Source organism: Apium graveolens, unplaced genomic scaffold, assembly GCF_009905375.1.
Source record: "Apium graveolens cultivar Ventura unplaced genomic scaffold, ASM990537v1 ctg4914, whole genome shotgun sequence".
NCBI classification, from domain to species: Eukaryota; Viridiplantae; Streptophyta; class Magnoliopsida; order Apiales; family Apiaceae; genus Apium; species Apium graveolens.
The window spans coordinates 39,081-47,861 of NW_027418740.1; positions in this window are offsets into that span (position 1 = coordinate 39,081).

Consider the following 8,781-nt stretch of genomic DNA (forward strand, 5'->3'; position numbering starts at 1 on the left):
TAAGCCCCTATGGTCTACGTCCTGGTCCCTTACCAACTTGGTAAGAGAATATATTATTGATCAATGAAGGTTACAACTACAAGATACAACAATATATCTCCCTTTATCCCAGCTGCTGATAATGGCTTGCTGAAACCCTGTTTAAGAACCTGCTCTCTAAGTACTATACTACCCCGTAGTACAAACTCCTCTAGCAAGTACCACTAAACCCTTGTTTCCCTAGCCAACTTATCCAGCAACTAATCAATACAATTTGAACAATACAAATCAGTGATAAAGTTTACAACTCAAACTATAAACTCTCTTCAATAAAATACGTATATATATTTAGAGCTCGAGAGTAATAAAGATCAGGAGTTGTATGTGTTCTTGCTTGCAAAGTCGTCCTCTTTTAAAAACTGCAAGAAACCACATATATATATAACCATACATTAACATTTGAAAACAGCCTCAACAAATTACAACGGCTAGAATCCAATGCTACCGTGTAAGATCGTTGGGATGGTTTCCAACGTTCATGTGTACGTTAGATAGAAGAGAAACACAGAAGTCCAACGTTCAGAAAATATCTCTTCTATTTACTAAAAGATAAAACGTTTTAATCAGAAGATAGAAGAAAGAGTTTAAAAGAGAAACAAACTCCTATTCTTTAGGAAATCAATTTGAATGATTAAAAACGATTTATAATTGAGCTCTATATATATAATGCACGTATATTTATTAGAGAAGTCCTTACAACTGATATATATGAAGATCCTATAAAATCTCCAAGAAATTCGACTTCCTTGTTGAATCTGGACTGTGCATCTTGGCTTGCTGTTATTCTGACAATCGTGATCATAGCTTGCTGAAATAGATTACTGTCTTATGATAGCTTGCTGTCATGATACTTAAACAGCACTGATATCAAGCTGTTATATCCTGCAAACATTCTCAAATAACAACATGATGGCTCGCTGTGTTGTGATCATCAAAACTAAGGAGTTACAATCTCCCCCTTTTTGATGATTACACACATTTAGGAGAATTATAAAAACTCCCCCTAAATCTATGCAAATCTCAAAAACTTATAACATGTTACTGCAATTAATATAAATGACACACATGCATATCCAAAATAACCAACATAGCAGCATTATATCATTACATCAATTCTTAAAAACTAAAAGTCAATTAAGTCTTAAATAACAGCCAACATAAACCAAGTAGCAAACCACAGATTAAACATAAGCCAACAGATAGTCTTAATAATCAGGCATAAATATAAACATAAGTCTCCTAAATTACTCCCCCTTAAAGCATCAAAAAGATTCAGGTTCTTGATATCAGTGTTGTTTAAGTATCATGACAGCAAGCTATCATAAGACAGTAATCTATTTCAGCAAGCTATGATCACGATTGTCTGAATAACAACATGATGGCTTGCTGTGTTGTGATCATCAAAACTAAGGAGTTACAATCTCCCCCTTATGATTACACACATTTAGGAGAATTATAAAAACTCCCCCTAAATCTATGCAAATCTCAAAAACTTATAACATGTTACTGCAATTAATATAAATGACACACATGCATATCCAAAATAACCAACATAGCAGCATTATATCATTACATCAATTCTTAAAAACTAAAAGTCAATTAAGTCTTAAATAACAGCCAACATAAACCAAGTAGCAAACCACAGATTAAACATAAGCCAACAGATAGTCTTAATAATCAGGCATAAATATAAACATAAGTCTCCTAAATTACTCCCCCTTAAAGCATCAAAAGATTCAGGTTCTTGATATCAGTGTTGTTTAAGTATCATGACAGCAAGCTATCATAAGACAGTAATCTATTTCAGCAAGCTATGATCACGATTGTCAGAATAACAACATGATGGCTTGCTGTGTTGTGATCATCAAAACTAAGGAGTTACAATCTCCCCCTTTTTGATGATTACACACATTTAGGAGAATTATAAAAACTCCCCCTAAATCTATGCAAATCTCAAAATCTTATAACATGTTACTGCAATTAATATAAATGACACATATGCATATCCAAAATAACCAACATAGCAGCATTATATCATTACATCAATTCTTAAAAACTAAAAGTCAATTAGGTCTTAAACAACAGCCAACATAAACCAAGTAGCAAACCACAGATTAAACATAAGCCAACAGATAGTCTTAATAATCAGGCATAAATATAAACATAAGTCTCCTAAATTACTCCCCCTTAAAGCATCAAAAAGATTCAGGTTCTTGATATTAGTGCTGTTTAAGTATCATGACAGCAAGCTATCATAAGACAGTAATCTATTTCAGCAAGCTATGATCACGATTGTCAGAATAACAACATGATGGCTTGCTGTGTTGTGATCATCAAAACTAAGGAGTTACAATCTCCCCCTTTTTGATGATTACACACATTTAGGAGAATTATAAAAACTCCCCCTAAATCTATGCAAATCTCAAAAACTTATAACATGTTACTGCAATTAATATAAATGACACACATGCATATCCAAAATAACCAACATAGCAGCATTATATCATTACATCAATTCTTAAAAACTAAAAGTCAATTAAGTCTTAAATAACAGCCAACATAAACCAAGTAGCAAACCACAGATTAAACATAAGCCAACAGATAGTCTTAATAATCAGGCATAAACATAAACATAAGTCTCCTAAATTACTCCCCCTTAAAGCATCAAAAAGATTCAGGTTGAGGGCTGATCAGAATTATAAGATAAAGCATCAAAACACACCAACAAGTAACAACAATAAACAGATAATGACATATCATAATTAAAAAATTACATTAAACACAAAATTGCCATTTAATAACCCATCATAGTAAGCTAACATTAAAAATGATAGTAAGCCAACATTACCAAATTTCCAAAGATAGCTTGCGATTATACACTGCACATGCCAAGTAGAAAATCTTGCTTCGCCAAGGGGTTTTGTAAAGATATCTGCCAATTGATATTCAGTAGGTACAAAAACTAATTCAATCTTACCTTTGGCAGCATTATCTCTCAAGAAATGATGACAAACATCAATATGCTTTGTTCTTGAGTGATTAACCGAATTCCTTGATATGTTGATGGTGCTAGTGTTGTCACAATAGATTGGAACTTTGCCACACTTGATTCCAAAATCTCGTAGAGTCTGAATCATCCACAAAATTTGAGAGCAACAGCTACCAGCTGCCAAATACTCACCTTCTGCTGTGGATAATGCAACTGATGTTTGTTTCTTACTTTGCCAAGATACGAGACTTTGTCCTAAATATGTACAAACACCACTTGTGCTCTTTCTATCAGTTTGACAACCTGCATAGTCAGTATCACTATACCCCACAAGATCAAATGTGCTTGTAATACGATAAAATAACCCAAGATTAATAGTCCCACTTAAATATCGAAATATTCTTTTAACTGCATTTAAGTGTGATTCCTTAGGTTTAGCTTGAAAACGAGCACATACACAAACACTATACATAATATCTGGCCGAGAAGCAGTAAGATATAAAAGACTACCAATCATACCTCTATACTTCTTGATATCAACATCTTTACCTTTTTCATCCGATGTCAGCTTGCTGTTTTGATTCATTGGAGTAGATTTCGGCTTGACATTGTCAAAACCAAATCTGTTCATTAAATTCTTGACATATTTTGATTGATGCACATAAATTCCATCTTTAGATTGTTTAATTTGGAGCCCCAAGAAATAATTGAGCTTACCCATCATGTTCATGTCAAATTCACTGCTCATACACTTAGAAAACCACTCACACATAGAATCATTAGTGGATCCAAAGATTATATCATCTACATATATCTGGACAATCAAATATCATTACCATTTTGCTTAGTAAATAAAGTAGGATCAATTTTACCTCGAATGAAGCCATTTTTGATCAAAAACTTACTAAGCCTCTTGTACCAAGCCCTTGGTACTTGCTTTAAGCCATATAATGCCTTCTTGAGCTTGTAAACATAGTCCGGATGTTGTTCATGTTCAAAACTAGGGGGTTGCTTAACATAAACTTCCTCTTCCAGAAATCCATTAAGAAAAATACTTTTGACGTCCATTTGGTGTAGCTTGATCTTCTTGTAGCATGCATAAGCAAGAAGCATCCTAATTGATTCCAATCTAGCTACTAGAGCATAAGTTTGATCAAAGTCAATGCCTTCTTGTTGGTTGTACCTTTGTGCTCCGAGCCTTGCTTTATTTCGAGTAACAGTACCAAATTCATCCACTTTATTCTTGAAAATCCATTTTGTACCAATGATTGAAGCATCCTTTGGTGGCTTGACCAGTTCCTAAATATCACATCGTTCGAATTGATTGAGTTCTTCTTGCATAGCCGTGATCCAATTTTCATCTTCAAGTGCTTCTTTGACATTCTTGGGTTCCTCTTGAGCTAAAAACGCAGCATAAGCACAAAAGTTTGCAGTGCCTTTTCTTGTCTTGAGACCATCAGAAATATCACCAATAACCTGTTCTGGAGGATGATTCTTCACTGTCCGTGTAGCTTTTGGCAATGAATGCTTTGCAATATCTTCATGTGAAGTCTTCCTTATCTTAGATGGAGGAGCTAAGTCTTCACCATCATAGATTGGCATTTTATCCTTTGCTCTATTTCCTCTAGGACCATCAAGAGTCATCTTTGCCATCTTTACAATTGCATCATCAACTGGAGTAGAAGGTTCTGCTTGCTGATTTCCTGAGGCAGTTTCAATTTCAGCTTGCTGTTTTCCAGAATCAGTCTCTGTTTCAGCTTGCTGTTTTGGAGTAGCCTTCTCTGTTTCAGCTTGCTGTTGTCCAGCTTCACCTGCATCATCTTCCTCGTCTCTTGGAAGATCATTGTTAGGTTCTTGAAAAGTAACATCTATAGATTCCTCAACAATATGCTTAGACAAATTATAAACTCTATAGGTTTTACTATTCATAGAATAACCAAGAAAAATAGCTTCATAAGATTTAGCATCAAATTTACCATCATTACCAATTGTCTTGAGCACAAAACACTTTGAGCCAAAGATTCTGAAGTAACTGATGTTGGGCCTCTTTTTCTTGAGCAATTCATATGGAGTCTTGTCCAAAATAGGTCTTATCAATACTCTATTCAGAACATAGCATGCTGTGTTGACTGCTTCTGCCCAAAAACTTCTAGGTAACTTGCTTTCTTGCAACAAAGTCCTTGCTGTCTCTTGCAGTGACCTATTCTTGCGTTCCACCACACCATTTTGTTGTGGAGTCTTTGGAGCCGAGAATTCATGTGATATTCCTCTTTCTTCACAATAAGTAACAAAGTCTTTTTGGAATTCACCACCTCGATCACTCCTTATTCCTACAAGCTTTGTATTGAGCTTATTCTCAAGTAATTTAATTAGTTTCTCAAACTCATTAAAAGCAGCATCTTTAGTTCTAAGAAACAATACCCATATAAAACGAGAATAATCATCAACAATTACACAACCATATTGCTTACCTCCTATACTTTTATAAGCTTCTGGACCAAATAAGTCTAAATGTAAAAGTTCTAAGGGTTTAGAAGTAGATACCATTTTCTTTGCTTTGTGAGTACTTCTAATTTGCTTGCCTAATTGGCATGCCGAACACACCTCAGTTTTGACATACTTGATTTTGGGTAAACCTCTGACTAGCTTCTTCTTTGAAAGCTTGCTAAGTAAGTCCATGTGCCAAACATATGGATCAGTGTCTATTGCAGCAAGACAGCAAGCTGTTTTCTGCAACTCAAAGTCTAAAATATATATATTTCCTTCCCTTCTAGCAACTAGGGGGACTTTGTTAGTACCAATAGTAATAATACACTTATCAATACCAAAGTTAACAATATGACCATCATCATATAACTGACTTATGCTAAGCAGATTATATTTAAGGCCTTTAACATATTGAACTTTATCAATTGAAATGTGTTTATTACCTATTTACCTTTTCCAAGAATTTGAAGAGTTTTGCTATCACCAATAGTCACTCTTCCACCCTTTTTCATCTGAAGACTCAAGAATTGTGCTTTGTCTCCACTCATATGTCTAGTACATCCGCTATCTAAAATCCATTGAGTTGATTTGACTCGAGCGGCAAGACACATCTACAAAACAAATAAAATAACTCAACCTTTTGGTACCCAAAGTTTGTTGGGTCCGACATGGTTAGCAGATAAAACATATAAAACATGTAAATCAGATTTCTTTATCCATTTTTGGATAAATCTAGGTGATTTAACTCTGCCAGCCTGATGATGGTAAGCTGTCTTTGTTCTGCCATTCTGATCATAGTAAGCTGTTTTCTGTTTGTTTCCTCCATGGTATGATTTTTGTCCATTCTGAACTTTGCAATGTTTTTCAAGATGCCCTTTCTTTCCATATCTGTTGCATATCTTCCAAGGCATAGCATAATCATAGGGTATGCCATGTTTTCCTTCATATCTTAGAGCTTTGTCCTTCTTGTTTGCATTCATTCCAATTCCTTCTCTGACCAATGGAATATTTGTGTTGTTCATCATAAATTTGAGACTTTCTTCTCCTTGAACAAACGATCCCATGCCCTTTTTCAGATCCTCCACTTCCTTTGTGAGCAGATCAATCTTTTTAGCTTGCTGACTTATGATTTCAGCTTGCTGAGATGGTTCTTCTGCTTGATTTGAAGGTGTTGCATCTATTGATTCTCTGAGTTTGAACAGCTTCAAACATTCATCCCTTGCTTCAATCTCCTTCTTTAACTCTGTGATCTCCATTAATTGAGTCTTGCTTCTTTTGAGGAGAATTTTGTTGAAGTTTTCCACATGACTAACTTTAGCTTGAAGATCCTTGATTTCAGCCTTTTTGTCAGCTTGTGTAGGTACCTTCTTGTCAATCCAAGTATCTACTTTGCTCATCAAATCTTGAACCATAGTCTTGAGATAATTATTCTTCTCTTTTAGCTTGCTATTTTCAGCTTTAAGAGAATAATATTCACCCATAGATACATTCTTACATTCCTGCATGGTTAGTGGTTCCAAAACAATATTTTTAGAAGATAAATTATATTTACAAGAGTTTACCTCACTCTGATCTTCTTCTGAATCACTTTCTAGGTATCCACTTTCTGAATTTCCTCGAACAGAATCATCATCAAGTCCAACTAGGGCAAGATTGACCATGTCTCCACTTGAATCATCACTGGAAACCGAGTCATCATCACTCCAAGTCATTAGAGCTTTAGCTTTCTTCTTATCCTTGAAGACAGTTTGTTGTTTTGACTTCAATTTGTAGCAGTCCCGCTTATAATGGCCTGGCTTTCCACATTCAAAGCATGTCTGATCTTTAGAATCCTTGTTGGGCTTATTGTTGTTGGAAAATCTGCCTTTATCTCTTTTCAGCTTGTTCTTCTTCTCGATCATCTTTCTGATCTTCCTGGATATTAAAGCTAGTTCTTCGTCTGACTCATCTTCAGATTCCAGTAAGCTATCATTAGTGTGAAGAGCTAATTGCTTCATTTGAGGAACTGGAGCTTGCATAGAACTTGATTGGCTTTCCTTGATTTTGCTTTCAAATTGTTCCAATTCTGCAAAAACAGCCAATTGATCCATAGTATCTATAGTTGGAGAGGATTCTAGAGCTGTTACCTTTGGTTCATAGATAAATGGCACAACACTAAGTATCTTCATGTTGATTTCCTCTTGTGGGATATGTTTGCCAAGCTGCTTTAAGGCATTCAGATTTATCTGGAATCTAGCTTGACTTTCTCGAATAGTTTTCTCCGTCTTGAAGCTTGAAATTTCCAAACTCATTCATTAGTTTACTCAATTTCACCTTTCTTAAACTCTTGGATCCTTCGTGATACAATTCCAGAGTATCCCATATCTCTTTAGCTGATTTGCATGAAGAGACTTTATCACATTCACTAGGACATAACCCATTCATGAGAGAATTCCTAGCCTTTCCATTGAAGCTGTATTTGATTAGTTCAGCCTCTGTGAGATCATCAACGTCTTTCACTTTGCCTTCTTTGTCCTTGAACTCAAAAGGACCCTTCTGAACAACTCTCAAAGCTAGTGGCTCCCTGGATAGATATACTTCCATGCGACCTTTCCACCAGTTATAGTTTTTTGTACCAAGCAAGAGAGGTGCTCGGTAATCTGAGTTTCCTTCGGGATATTTGTCAGCCATTTCGAGTCGAATACTATTCCTGTTACAGAAAGATTAATATACCAAAGCTCTGATACCAACTGAAATTACACCTAGAGGGGGGGTGAATAGGTGATTATGGCTAACTAGGATTACTTTTAGATTTTACCCGAAAATAGCTTACTGAGATTTTATCAACTGAACTATAATCTAACAATGATAGTAAGCTGATATGACTAAATGTAATTCAGAAAATAATGTGCAGGAAAGTAAATAGAACACACAAGAATTTTAGCCAGGTTCGACCCCTAAGCCCCTATGGTCTACGTCCTGGTCCCTTACCAACTTGGTAAGAGAATATATTATTGATCAATGAAGGTTACAACTACAAGATACAATAATATATCTCCCTTTATCCCAGCTGCTGATAATGGCTTGCTGAAACCCTGTTTAAGAACCTGCTCTCTAAGTACTATACTACCCCGTAGTACAAACTCCTCTCGAAAGTACCACTAAACCCTTGTTTCCCTAGCCAACTTATCCAGCAACTAATCAATACAATTTGAACAATACAAATCAATGATAAAGTTTACAACTCAAACTATAAACTCTCTCTAAGATGAAACCGTGGATATATC